Source organism: Panthera onca, chromosome B4, assembly GCF_046562875.1.
Source record: "Panthera onca isolate mPanOnc1 chromosome B4, mPanOnc1 haplotype 2, whole genome shotgun sequence".
NCBI classification, from domain to species: Eukaryota; Metazoa; Chordata; class Mammalia; order Carnivora; family Felidae; genus Panthera; species Panthera onca.
In genome coordinates this window covers 41,021,722-41,034,157 of record NC_138345.1, presented here as the reverse complement: position 1 = coordinate 41,034,157, position 12,436 = coordinate 41,021,722, and the positions used below count along the sequence as shown (strand labels likewise).

At 37.7% G+C, this 12,436-nt stretch overlaps 1 long non-coding RNA gene across 4 annotated transcripts in view; it reads left to right on the top strand.

The window, feature by feature from the left end:
* The first annotated feature begins 468 nt into the window (after positions 1-468).
* The window catches only part of LOC132694836 (uncharacterized), a 30,713-nt gene continuing 18,745 nt past the window's right edge, over positions 469-12,436 (top strand). The window contains exons 1-2 of one of the 4 annotated variants that reach the window (XR_013556882.1): positions 469-668; positions 5,992-6,118. This is a non-coding gene — a long non-coding RNA (uncharacterized LOC132694836). Of the gene's footprint in view, positions 669-2,508; positions 3,210-4,188; positions 6,119-12,436 lie in introns of those variants that run through there. The other 3 variants (XR_009617488.2, XR_013556881.2, XR_013556883.2) reach the window with 3 other exon arrangements.

Sequence of the window (12,436 nt, the reverse complement as noted above, 5' to 3'; positions counted from 1 at the left end):
CATTTTGTTAAATAGACAATGGATGTACATAGGGTTTTTAGCCATTCTCCTGTTCATGAACACTCCCCCGCCCAAAACATTTCATTATAACAAATGGTGTTGTATAAACATTTCATACCTCCCTGTGCATGTGGGAGTGTGTCTTCAGAATAAATACTGGGCATTGGAATCGCTGAGTCATAGGGTATGAATATTTTTCACTTTAATAGATACTGGCAAGTTGCCCTCCAAAGTGGCTCTACCAACTCACACACCCACCAGCAGTGGAATGAGAACACGTATTTCCTCATATCCTGCCAAATTTCATATTAGCAAACCATTTCTGACAATCTAATTGGGGGAAAATGCTGTCTCATTGTTGTCTCCGTGTATGTTCTTTTGATTGCCAGTGAGGTCAAATGTCTTCCACAATTATTGGCCGCTTGTATCTCCTCTTTTGTGATGTCTTTATCCTTGTGACGCCACCAGTGTTCTAAAGTCCACTCTTGGCTCTTCTCTACAAAATCCTCTGCTTTGTGACCCAACCTTCAGGGCCTCTGCCAATCCCGTGGATCCCTTCAGATGTTCGCCATCTCCCTAGGAGCTGAGAGAAGCCACCTGGTGGCAGGGGAAGTCATTCTTGTCCCCCCACCTTAACAAGCCTCAGGATACTTCAGATCTGCTCAAAGGTGGTATTTCTTAGCTCAGGTATTTCTAAGCTGAATGTTGGGACTTGGCTGACCTTTATTTAGACTCCTCTGTTTCAGCACCAGATGCCTTCCTAAGATCTATACTGACCTCGAGCCCAGACTGAAGGACTCCTTGGTGCATGTTGACTCGTTTTAAGTTGAGATAAAATTAAACATTTTAATCATTTTATAACGGGGTGCCTGGATGACTCAGTCGGTTAAGTGTCCAACTCTTGATTTTTGTTTCAGGTCATGATCTCACAGTTGTGGGGTTGAGCCTGGTGTCAGGCTCCGTGCTAGGTGTGAAGCCTGCTTAAGATTCTATCTCTCTCTCTGTCTCAAAAAAAAAAAAAAAAAAAAAAAAAAAGTTCAACCATTTTATATGTGCAATTCAGTTGTGTTTAGGATTTTCACAAAGTTGGGCAAATAGCACCACTATCTAATTCGAGAACATTCCCATCTCTCCTAAAAGAAACCCCATATTCATTAACAGTTAGTCCCACTTGTTCCCTCCCCTCTCTGCCCTCCTCCACCCCCCCAAACCATTTTCTGTGTCTATAGATTTGCCTATTCTCACAATTTCATGTAAATGGAGTCATATAATATGGGGTCATTTTTATGTGGCTTCTTTCACTTTAGCATCATATGTTCAAATTTTATCTATGTTGTAGCATGTAACATCAGTACTCATTCCTTTTTATGGCTGAATAATATTCCATTGATGGATATACCACATTTTGTCTATCCATTTATCAGTTGGTGGACATTTGGGTTTTTTCCACTTTTTGACTATTATGAGTAATGCTGCTATCAACATTCATGTTGACACAAGTACAACATGTACAAGTTTTGTGTGAAGATATGTTGGGTATATACCTATGATTGGAATTGCTGGGTCATATAGTAACTCTATGTTTAACTTCTTAAGGAACTGACAAACTAACTGTTTTCCATAGCAACGGAACCATTCTGCATTCTTATCGATGGTATATGAAGATTTTCGTTTCTCTACATGCTTACCAACACATGTTAATTTCCATTAAAAAATTAGAGCTACCCCATTTAGAATGAAGGGGTATCTCATTATAGTTTTGATATGCATATCCCTAAGACTAATGGTACTTAGCATTTTTTCATGTGCTTACGGACCATTTGTACATCTTCTTTGAGAAATGTCTATTCCTTTGTTCATGTTTAAATTGGATTATTTGTTGAGTTGTAAGAGATTCTTTATATACTCTGGATACTAGACCCTTATTTGATATATGATTTGCAAATGTCTTCTCCATTTGATGGATTATTTTTTCACTTTCTTGGTAGTATCCTTGATACATAAAAGTTTTTAACTTTGATAAAGTCCAATTTCTTGTGTTGGCATTTTTTTCTTATGATTTTGGTGTCATATGAAATTGTTGTCTAATCCAAGGTCAAGCAGATTTATATCTGTTTCTTTCTAACATTTTTATGGTTTTAGCTCTTACATTTATTTTTTTGATTGATTTTGAGTTATTTTTTTGTATGCACTTTGAGGTAGGGGTCTGACTTCATTCTTTTGCCTGTGGATATACATTGTCCCAGCACTATTTGTTGAAAAGGCATTTCTGTTCACATTGAATAGTCTTGGCATCTTTGTTAAAATCAATTGGCTATAGATACATGGGTTGACTTCTTGAATTGATTCCATTGATCTATATGTCTGTCTTTATGTCAGTACCACACTGTTTTAACTACTGTAGCTTTGTAGTAATTTTTGAAATCAGAAAGTGTGAGTCCTCTGACTTCTTTTTCAAGATAATTTTGGTAATTTGGTGTTTCTTGCATTTCCATACGAATTTTAGGATTAGCTTGTGCCTATTTCTGCAAAACAAGGCAGTTGAAATTTTTATAGGGGTTGGATTGGATCTGTACATTAATTTGGGGGAGTATTGTCATCCTAATACTAATAAGTCTTCTAATCCATGAACACAAGGTATCTTTTCTTTTATTTAGGTCTCTTTTACTGTCTCTCAACATTTCGTAGTTTTCAGTGTACAAGCCTTACACTTTCTCTGTTAAGTTTATTCCTAAGTATTTTATTCTTTTTCGTGCTTTTGTAAATGAAATTTTTGTCTTAGTTTCATTTTCTAATTGTTCATTGCTCGTGAAGCATGTTGGCTTTTGAGAGAGGCAGTGGTTTTCCCCACAGAGTTGGAAAGGGATGCCTTGTGCCGTAGGCGTGTTGCTATCACACCCTGTGGGCCATTGCTTGGGCTTACTTGGAACTTATCTGAAGTCACAGATGGAGAGTTTGATTCAGTGATGCAAAAGGGAAATATATCTGACTCATCTTCCCCATACCCCCTCTGCTTCTGAAGGCTTCCTCAACTGGGAGAGGAAGAGAGTGGGTTGGTGGCCAGGGCTTCCCCTTCTCTTACAGCTGCTTCTCCTGACCCTCTTCACCTTCATGGTTTTAAGGGCACCGCTGAAGTTATTCCTGAAGAGCAAGGGCTGTGACAACCTTCTCTCTCACCTGCAAATTGGGCCAGAATCTTTCCTCCTTTGGTGAGCATCTTGTCCATAGAGGAATGTTAAGGATGATAGGCACAGGCAGAGTCCTGGAGGTTGGGAGGGGATGGGTCAGAGGAATCTAGGGAGGGGGTATAAGGATCAACCAGATGGTAAAAATTTGACTAGTGGAGGACCAGTCAAGGTAGATCTGTGCTGCCTAGGCTATGTCCAAGGCCATTTCTCTTCTCGATCACTTGTTAGCTGGGCCAGTGACTCAAGTTGTGAGTCTGTTTCCACTGTAACATGAGGATGCTGATGCTTGCCTCACAGGGTAGATGTGAGCGGTCAAGTGTGGTAACATGGGGACACACCCTGCCGAGGGCTTGACACAGAAGGTGTTAGTAAATACTTCTGGGAGTAGGAGTTGATCATCAAACTCTTTTCCTTCTAGGGGTTGGGGCAATGTGAGAGCTCAGGATTCCTGAAGTGTCACAGAGCTAATAATGGAAGGGAAAGGGTGGAGAAATCCTTCAGGAAGAGGTATAAGGAAGGCCTATGGGACAAATTTCTCCTTTACTAGAGCTCAGAGTTAGCAATGGGAGCTTTAGGATGGGCAATGTGGAGGATTCTGGGGCTGAGAAGACCCCATTACATTTCATGCCATAGAAATGGGACAGGCTGGCTAGGGACAGTTGCAAGAAGTAAGATGTTGCAAGTTTATATGTTTTATATTTGAGAGCATAGAAAAATAGGCTATGCATAGTTACTAGAATTTTAAACAAATATTAGTTTATTAAAGTAATCAATGTCAAAATCTAATTTTCTTATGCTTTTTAAGTTTGAATTACAATTTTTATTATTCTATTTTGAATCTAAATAAATTTGAAAATCTTACTTATTGCTTTTCTTTAATTGCAGCCTATAGATTTTGTTTGATTATTTATAATATAGTAAAACAAAGACAATGATCTTCACTTTTGGGAGCACGTTTTTTTAAAAAAATTTTTTTTTTTAACGTTTATTTATTTTTGAGACAGGGAGAGACAGCATGAACAGGGGAGGGTCAGAGAGAGAGGGAGACACAGAATCCGAAACAGGCTCCAGGCTCTGAGCTGTCAGCACAGAGCCCGACGCGGGGCTCGAACTCACGGACCGTGAGATCATGACCTGAGCCGAAGTCGGACGCCCAACCGACTGAGCCACCCAGGCGCCCCATGGGAGCACGTTTTTATTGTGGTAAAGTACACATAACAAAATTCACCATCTTAACCATTAAGTATACAGTTCAGTGGTATTAAATACATTTACATTGTTGTGCAACTATTACCATCTATTATCATCTTTATAACCTTTTTCATCTTTTAAAACTGTAACTCTATATCCATTAAACAAAAGCTCTCCATTCTCCCTTACTCCCAACCCTTGGCAACCACCATTCTACTTTTTGTCTTTATAATTTTGTCTATTCTAAGTACCTCATGTAAGTGGAATCATACAGTATTTGTCTTTTTGTGACCATATGACTTTCAGTATATTTTTCTTTTATTACCTATGCCTTTGATGTCATATCTAAGAAATCATTGCCAAACCAGTGTTGTGAAGCTTTCTTCCTGTGTTTTCTTTGAAGATTTTTATTGTTTAAGTCTTACATGTAGGTCCTTGATCCATTTTGAGTTAACAGGTGAGGGTCTAACTTTGTTCTTTTGCATGTGGACATCCAGTTTTCCCTGCACCATTTGTAGAAAAGACTGTTCTCTCCCCATTGAATGGTCTTGGCACCCTTGTCAAAATCATTTGAAAAAAAAAAAACGTATGTACAAAGGTTTATTTCTGAGCTGTCTATTCTGTTCCATTGGTCTATGTTTGTCTTTATGCCAATACCACACTGTTTTGATTACTTTAGCTTTGTAGTAAGTTTTGAAATCAGCAAGTGTGAGTTCTCCAGTTTGTTCTTTTTCAAGATTGTTTTTGCTATTTGGGTCTCGAGATTTCATATATATTTTAGTGTAGGTTTTCCTATTTCTGCAAAAAATATCATTGGGATTTTGATAGGGATTCCATTGAATCTATAGATCACCTTGTGTAATATTGATATTTTAACAATATTAAGTCATCCAATCCACAAACATGGAATGTGTTTTCGTTTATTTATGTCTTTAATTTCTTTCAGCAATGTTTTGTAGTTTTTATTGTACAAGTCTTTTACCTCCTTGGTTAAGTTAATTCCTTAGTATTTTATTCTTTTTGAAGCTATTGTAAATTAAATAGGTTTTGTAACTTGTTTTTTAGATTGGTCATCATGTGTGCATAGAAATGCAAGTGGTTTTTGTGTGTTGACTTTGTATCCTGCTACTTTACTGAGTTCATTAGTTTTAACAACTTTGTGTGTATGTAATTTTTAGGGTTGTCTACATATAAGATCATGTCATCTGCAAACAAAGATGATTTTACTTCTTTTTTCCAATTTGGATACTGTTTATTTCTTTTTCTTGCCTAATTGCTCTGGCTAAAACTTCCAGTACTGTGTGGAATATAAGTGGTGAAAGTGGCATTCTTTAGGTAATTTCTTATTGTAGAGGACAAACTTTGAGTCACCATTGAGTATGGTATTTTTGTGGGCTTTTCATATATGGACTTTATTACATTGAGGTAGTTCCTTTCTATTCTTTTTTTTTGGGGGGGGGGTATTTTTATCATGAAAGTGTGTTGATTTTTGTCAAATGTTTCTTCTGTATTAATTGAGATGATCATGTGTCTTTTTTCCCTCTTCATTCTGTTGATGTGTGGCATATTACATTGACTGATTTTCATATGTTGAATCAACTTTGCATTCTAGGAATAAATCTCACCTAGAAGATTATGGTGTATCTGAAGATTAAGATTGGTGTATGGTGTATCTGAAGATTAAGAAGATTAAGGTGTATACACCTTATGGTGTATCACCTAGAAGATTATGGTGTATGGTAAGATTATATCATGGTGTATAATCCTTTTTGTTAAAGTTTATTTATTCATTTATTTTGAGAGAGAGAGAGAGAAAGAGAAAGACAGAGGGAAGGAGAGAGAGAATCCCAATCAGGCTCTCTGCTGTCAGTGCAGACCCTTACATGGGGTTTGACCTCATAAACTGTGAGATCATGACCTGAGCCTAAATCAAGAGTTGGATGTTCCGCCAACTGAGCCACCCAGGTGCCCTTATAATCCTTTTAATATACTGAATTTTATTTGCTAGCATTTTGTTGATAATTTTTTTTTTTTGCATCAATGTTCATAAGGGATATTGGTCTGTAGTTATCTTTTCTTGTAATGTCTTTGGCTTTGGTGTCTGGGTAATATTGGCCTCATCGAATGAGTTAAGAAGTGTTTCCTCATTAGGGCACCTGGCTGGCTCAGTCAGTAGAGCATGTGACTCTGGATCTTGGAGTTGTGAGTTCCAGCCCTACATTGGGTGTAGAGATTACACCCAAAATAAATCTTAAAAAAATAAAATCTTAAAAAAAAACCAAAAAACAAGTCGTCTTCCCTCCTCTTAAATTAAAAAAAAAATTGAGAAAGATTGGTATTAATTCTTCTTTAAATGTTTGGTAAAATTAATCAGTGAAGTCACCAGGTTCAGGGCTTTTCTTTATTGGGAGATTTTTTTTTAAGATTTTATTTTCAAGCAATCTCTACACCGAATGTGGGGCTTGAACTCACAACCCCAAGATCAAGAGTTGCACACTCTACCAACTAAGCCAGCCTGGTGCCCTGTTGGGAGATTTTTGACTACAGATTCAATCTTCTTACTAGTTATAGGTCTATTCAGATATTCTAGTTTTGGATATGTCTTGCGTTTCTAAGAATTTGTTCCTTTCATCTAGGTAATCCAACTTGTTAGTGTACAATTGTTCATAGTACTCTCTTTTTTTTTTTTAATTTTTTTTTTAACGTTTATTTATTTTTGAGACAGAGAGAGACAGAGCATGAACGGGGGATGGGCAGAGAGAGATGGAGACACAGAATCGGAAGCAGGCTCCAGGCTCTGAGCCATCAGCCCAGAGCCCGACGTGGGGCTCGAACTCACGGACCGTGAGATTGTGACCCGAGCTGAAGTCGGACGCTTAACCGACTGAGCCACCCAGGCGCCCCCATAGTACTCTCTTATAAGCCTTTTTCCCCCTGTCAAATAGGTAGTAATGCTCCACTTTCATTTCTGATTTTAGTAGTTGAGTTTTCTGTCTTTTTCTTGTAGTCCATCTAACTAAATGTTTGTCAATTTTGTTGGTCTTTTTGAAAAAACCAAGTTTTGGTTTCATTGATTTTCTCTATTGTTTTTCTATTTCCTATTTAGTTTATCTCTGCTCTAATCTTTGTTATTTCCTCCCTTTTGCTAGCTTTGGGTTTAGTTTGTTCTTTTTTTTTTTTTTTTAAGTTTATTTACTTATTTTGAGAGAAAGAAAGAGACAGAGAGAACAGGGGAGGGGCAGAGAGAGAATCTCAAGCAGGTTCCACGCTGTCAGCACAAACCGTGAGATCATGATCTGAGCCGAAATCAAGAGTTGGACGCTTAACTGACTGAGCCATCCAGGTACCCCTGTTCCCCTTTTTCTAGTTACTTAAGTTGTAAAGTTGGGTTGTTGATTTCAGATTTTTCTTATTTTCTTATTTAAAAAAATTTTAAATGTTTTATTTTATTTTTTGAGAGACAGAGTGTGAGCAAGGGAGGGGCAGAGAGAGAGGGAGACAGAATCTGAAGCAGGTTCAAAGCTCTGAGCTGTCAGCACAGAGCCCAATGTGGGGCTCGAACCTGCAAATGCAAGATCATGACCTGAGCCAAAGTCGGATGCTCAACTGACTGAGCCACTCAGGCACCCCATCTTATTTTCTTTTTAACGTGAGGATTTACAGCTATAAATTTACCCCATAGTACCACATTCATTGCATCCTCCAAGTTTTGGTATGAACCTTTTGGCTAGAACCACCATCTTCTGGTAATTTGCCAGAATGACCAAAACAAAGAGAAAGAGGAGGCACCTGCTATACATTCTCTAGGCCTTTTAGAAAACAGAGTTGTTCCTTTGGCCACAAGCATGTGAATCTACAAGAAAGGTGATATTGTAGACATCAAGGGAACGGGTACTATTCAAAAGGGAATGCCCCACGGATGTTACCATGGCAAACTGGAAGAGTCTACAATGTTGCCCAGCATGCTGTTGGCATTGTTGTAAACAAACATGCTAAGGGTGTGATTCTTGCCATGAGAATTTTAATCTACGTGTTGAGCTTAAATATTAAGCACTCTAAGAGCTGAGATAGCTTCCTGAAGCATGTGAAGGAAAATGATTAGAAAAGGAAGGAAGTCAAAGAGAAACGTACTTGGGTTCAACTGAAGTACCAGCTTGCTCCACCCAGAGAAGCACACTTAGCTGCTGGAACCCATTACCTATGAATTCATGGCATGATATATATATATATATATATATAATCTAGACTCTAAAAATGTTTCTCTTAATTGAGTAGAAGTGTGATATTCCCTCTCCTAAAGAAAAATTTAAATCAACACACACACACACACACACACACACACACACACACACCAAAAACCAAAGTTTTGGTATGTTGTGTTTTTTTTTTTTTGAAGTTTACTTGTTTACTGAGAGAGAGAGAGAGAGAGAGAGAGAGAGAGAGAGAGAGAATGAGCAGGGGAGGGTCAGAGAGAGGGAGAGGGAGAGAGGGAGAGAATCCCAAGCAGGCTCTGCACTGTCAGCACAAAGCCTGATGTGGAGTTGTGAACCATGGGATCATGACCTGAGCCAAAACTAAGAGTCAGACACTTAACCAACTGAGCCACCCAGCCGCCCCTGTTGTGTTTTTATTTGAGTTTGTGTCTAAGTATTTTCTAATTGCACTCGTGATTTCTTTTTTGATCTATTTGTTGTTTAATGGTGTATTGCTTAATTTCCATAATTTTGTGAATTTTTCAGTTTTCCTTTTGTTATTAATTTCTAACTTCATCTCATTATAGTCAGAAAAGATAATTTGTATGATATCTACCTTTTAAAATCTATTGAGACTGGGGCACCTGGGTGACTCAGTTCGTTGAGCATCCGACTTCAGCTCAGGTCATGATCTCACAGTCTGTGAGTTTGAGCCCCACGTCAGGCTCTGTGCTGACAGCTCAGAGCCTGGAGCCTGCTTTGGATTCTGGGCATTCCTCTTTCTCTGCCCCTCCCCCACCTACACTCTGTCTCTGTCTCTGTCTCTCTCAAAAATAAATAAACATTAAAAATTTTTTAAAAAATCTATTGAGACTTAATGCGTAACCTAATATATGGTCTATCCTGGAGAATGCTCCATGTACACTTGAGAAGAATGTGTATGCTATTGTTATTGGGTAGGGTGTTCTATACATGTCTGTTAGTTCTAGTTGGTTTATTGTGTTGTGTAAATCTCTGCTTCCTTACTCTCTGGTTGTTCTACCCATTACTGTCAGTGGGATTTTGAAGTCTCCAACTATCATTGTAGAACGGTCTATTTCTCCCTTCAGTTCTGTCAGTTTTTGCTTCTTATATTTTGATCGTCTGTCATTAGGTGTATAAATGTTTATAATTGTCATATCTTCTTGAAATATTGAACTTTTTATTAATATATATTAAACTTTGTCTTTTGTAACCTTTTTTTGGCTAAAAGTCTGTTTTGTCTGATGTTAGCATAGCCATTCTTGTTCTCTTTTGGTTACTTATTTGCGTGAAATATCTTTTTCCATTCTTTCACTTTCAATCTGTTTGTGTGTTTGGATCTCAAGTGATTCTGTTATAGACAACATTGAGTAGGATCATGTATTTTCATCCATTCTGCCAATCTCTGTCTTTTCATTGGAGACTTTAATCCATTTACTTTTAAAGTAATTACTCATAAGGAGGGGTTTCTTTTGTCATTGCCCTATATGCTTTCTATATGCCTTATAGCTTTTTTGTACCTTATTTCCTGAATTTTTCTTTTTTTGTGCTTAGTTGATTAAAAAAAATTTTTTTTTAATGTTCATTTATTTCCAAGAGAGAGAGACAGACAGAGCACAGTGGGGAGAGGAGCAGAGAGAGAGGGAGACACAGAATCAGAAGCAGGCTCCGGGCTCTGAGCTGTCAGCAAAGAGCCTGATGCAGGGCTTGAACCCACAAACCACAAGATCATGACCTGAGCCAAAGTCGGATGCTTAACCAACTGAGCCACCCGTGCGCCCATATGCTTAGTTGATTTTTATACAGTGAAATATTTAGTGAAATGATGAAATACTGTGGTGAAATGAAGCTTGTATTTAACATCCTAAAGTTATAACACTTTGGTTTGAACTTATACCATTTTAAATAGCATACAAAAACTCTACTCCTTTACAGCTCATCTCCGTCCCCTTTCAGTTGTTGTTGTCACTTTTTATACATTGTGTACCCCAAAACATAAACTAATCTTTATTTTAAGTTTATTTATTTATTTTGGGTCTCGGACTCATGAGCCATGAGATCATGATCTGAGCCAAAGTCAGATGCTTAACTGACTAAGCCACCCAGGTGCCCCTAAACTAGTAATTTTTTTAACTGCATTAGTTTCTTATATTATGAAGAAAACAATATTTATTTATTTATTTATTTATTTATTTATTTATGTTTTCATTTATTTTTGAGACAGAGACAGAGCATGCGCAGGGGAGGGGCAGAGAGAGAGGGAGACACAGAATCTGAAGCAGGCTCCAGGCTCTGAGATGTCAGCACAGAGCCTGATGCGGGGCTCAAACTCATGGACTGTGAGATCATGACCTGAGCTGAAGTCAGATGCTTAACCGACTGAGCCACCCAGGTGCCCCTAGAAAACAATATTTACAGTCACAAACCAGAAGTTAAAGTAATACTAGCCTTTCCACTAATAGTTGCTTTTTTCTTTAAATGTATTGATCTCTTAAATTAAAACAAAAAGTGAAGCTATAGACCACTCTTATAATACTAACTTTTATAATTGCCCATGTATTTACCCTTATTGAGATCTTCATTTCTCTACACAGCTTTGAGTTTCTGTCTAGTGTCCTTTCATTTCACCTTGCTGGACTCCCTGTCTTTCAGGGCAGGTCTAGTGGTCATGAAGCCCCTCAGCTTTTGTTTACCTAGGAATGTCTTAATTTCTCTCTTACTTTTGAAGGATAGTTTTGTTGGATATAGTATTCTTTGTTGATTTTTTTTTTCTTTTAGTACTTTGAAGGTATTGGCCCATTGCCTTCTGGCCTCCAAAGTTTCTGATGAGAAATCTGCTGATAATTTCATTGAGCACCCCCTTTATGGGATGATTTGCTTCTCTCTCACTGTTTTCAAGATTCTTTTTGTTTTTGCTTTTTAAAAGTTTGATTATATGTGTCCTGGTATGGGTCTCTTTGAATTTATCTTACTTGGAGTTCACTGAGCTTCTTGGATGCTGATATTTATGTCTTTCATCAAATTTGGGAAGTTTCCAGCCATTATTTCCTTAAATATTCTTTCTTCCCCTTTCTCTCTCCCCCTTGGCCTTCTGGACCCCTTTGATGCATATGTTGATCCTCTTGTTGTTGTCCTACAAGACATCATTTTTTCCCCCTATTCCTCAGACCTGATAATTTCTATTGCTTTATCTTCAAGTTCATGGATTCTTTTTTCTGCCTACTCAGATCTGCCTTTGAATCCCTCTAGTGACATTTTCATTTCAGTTATTGTACTTTTCAGCTCCAGAATTTCTTCATGGTTTCTTTTCAAGTTTTCTATCTCTTTGTTGAAATTTCCATTTTATTCAACACTATGTTTTCTTGACTTTCTCCACATCTTCCATTAGTTCTTTGAGCATTTTATCTTCCATTAGGTCTTTTTCAGAGATATTTTCTGTTGATCAATTTTTTTGGAATGGGCTATACTTTGCTGTGTCTTTATATGTCTTGTGATTTTTTTTTGGTTGAACATTGGACATATGAATCTAATAATGTGGTTAACTCTGGAAATCAGATTCTCTCCTTTCCTCAGGGTCTTTTTTTTTTTTTATTGTTGTTAGCTTTCTCTGCACTGAGTATCAGCCTGAGATATAAACTTAAAGTTTTCTCAGATCTTTTCTGAGCCTTTCCCTGGGCATACATTGTCACTTTCCAGTTTTCCCCAAATATGCAGTTGTTTTTAAATGTGCTAGTTGTTAGTGTCTGGCTCCTGAAAGGGGAAAAAAGTGAAAAATTAAGGCAGGAAGGGCACTAGCCTTTTAAGTCCCCTTGACAAAATTTCATCCACAGAGGGAGCACCTTG